Source organism: Heterocephalus glaber, unplaced genomic scaffold (assembly GCF_053883595.1).
Source record: "Heterocephalus glaber isolate CG9 unplaced genomic scaffold, H.glaber_assembly_v1.0 deba00001315, whole genome shotgun sequence".
NCBI classification, from domain to species: Eukaryota; Metazoa; Chordata; class Mammalia; order Rodentia; family Bathyergidae; genus Heterocephalus; species Heterocephalus glaber.
The window spans coordinates 76,721-79,064 of NW_028258254.1; the positions used below are offsets into that span (position 1 = coordinate 76,721).

The 2,344-nt window shown below is 37.2% G+C and overlaps 1 pseudogene; it reads left to right on the forward strand.

The window, feature by feature from the left end:
* The first annotated feature begins 1,301 nt into the window (after positions 1-1,301).
* On the forward strand, positions 1,302-2,067 carry LOC147828093 (high mobility group protein B1 pseudogene; annotated as a pseudogene).
* Positions 2,068-2,344: the final 277 nt, after the last annotated feature.

The window sequence follows — 2,344 nt, forward strand, 5'->3', positions numbered from 1 at the left end:
AACTAGGACTGGAAGTCCCATTTGACCCAGCTATTCCCTTGCTGGGTATCTTTCCCAAAGAATTAAAAGAATCATACCACAGTGATATACGTGTGCCCATATTCATAGCAGCACAATTTGTAATAGCTAAAATTTGGAAGCAGCCCAAATGACCATCAACTGGAGACTGTATAAAGAAAATGTGTTTTTTTATAATATGGAGTACTACTCAGCAATAAAAAATGAGAATTTAGAGACATTTATAGCTAAATGGAAGCACATTGAGGTGATCATCTTAAGTGAAATAAATAGGACACACCTGTGCAAACACTGAACAGTTTCTCTGGTGTGATAAACTGAAAGTGTAAATGAAGATCAAAATGTACAATAGATAATGTGAAATAGGAAGCAAAGGGGCAAAGGGGAAGGAGAAGTGAGAGGAGTAGGGGAAAGAAGGGAATGCAATTAATATGAGAAAATGAAAAAATGGAAACAAAGTGTTTGTAAATAGGGAAGGGTGGAATGGTTGAAGAGAGGGCAGGGGAATGGGGAAAAAATAAGAACCATGAGAGATTATGCAAAGGTGCAAATTTCCAGTGATAAATGAGATTATATTGTATGCCTAAAATGTGCCAATAAAATTAATTAAAAATTTTTTTGGAGAAATGAGAATTTACTATTTTTTCAAAACTTGTGCATAAGCAATATAATTTCTTCCATCTGCACAAAACAACAAAATAAAACATTACCAATACACATACAGAATTATGAAGCACACATTTTTCCTCCTTCCATGTATTAAAATTCAAATATATATATTTATTTTTAATTTTAAAAATTGTATTTACTTAGAAGCATTCAGAATGTCAATAAAACAGCTGCAACTTTTTTTTGCAATTACAGAGTGGTATTCACTTAACAGAACAACATTTTGTATAAGCTCCATCAGAGACAACTGAAGATGAAAAACTACCATCCCCATATATAACTAATTTGTGCTGTGCACCAACAAGAACCTGCTTTAAATTTCCATGCCAATTTACAACCCCCATACTGTACCAGGCAAGGTTAGTAGCTATTGAAATATCACCAGGACAGGGCTATCTAAAGACACATTCGGTAGTGTGTTAACTCTACAAAAAAAGAGATACTGTTAAAAACAAATCTTACACAGCCTTACATTTCAATTTTTTTTTCTTTAAAAGGAGTGAGTTGTGTACAGGGGGGTTAAATGCTTTATAGGCAAGAAAAAAAAACTGCACTAGAACCAAATTATTCATCATCATTATCATGTTCTTCTTCATCTTCATCCTCTTCAGCGCCGGGGCAAGTGAGAGCCGGATGGGCACTGGGCGACTCTGTGCCTCACTGAGGAAAACAAGTAAACATGGGCAAAGGAGATCCTAAGAAGCCGAGAGGCAAAATGTCATCATATGCATTCTTTGTGCAAACTTGCCGAGAGGAGCACAAGAAGAAGCACCCAGATGCTTCCGTTAACTTCTCAGAGTTTTCTAAGAAGTGCTCAGAGAGGTGGAACACCATTTCTGCTAAAGAGAAAGGAAAATTTGAAGACATGGCAAAGGCAGACAAGGCCCATTATGAAAGAGAAATGAAAGCCTATATTCCTCCTAAAGGAGAAACAAAAAAGAAGTTCAAGGATCCCAATGCACCCAAGAGGCCTCCTTCAGCCTTCTTCTTGTTCTGTTCTGAGTATCGCCCCAAAATCAAAGGAGAACATCCTGGCCTTGCCATTGGTGATGTTGCAAAGAAACTGGGAGAAATGTGGAATAATACTGCAGCAGATGACAAGCAGCCTTATGAGAAGAAGGCTGCCAAGCTGAAGGAAAAGTATGAAAAGGACCTCGCTGCCTACCGGGCTAAAGGAAAACCTGATGCAGCAAAAAGGGAGTTGTCAAGGCTGAAAAAAGCACGAAAAAGAAGGAAGAGGAAGAAGATGTGGAAGATGAAGAGGATGAGGAGGAGGAAAAAGATGCAGAGGATGAAGATGAACAAATATATCTTTATATATATTTAGGGATACATCCTTTTAAAAATCATAGAATTAAAAACAGGAGGAATATTGTCTAAGTACAGTCACCACTTACAAGAACAAGAGACAGACTTTTGGAACTAGACAGAAACCAAGAGGGCAGTGTTCCACATACTTCGTCTATTCTTAATAAACAGGATTGTGAGGAAACTTCTAATACAGACATTATGAAGAAACAGAAGTAGCTATTTACCATAGATCTAATATTTAAGTTGCTATGACCCAGCTTAAAAAGCACTATGAGAGGAATATGCTTACTCGATTAATGACCCATCATGCTGTGTGTCCAGACACACTTAGACTACACACTAACCT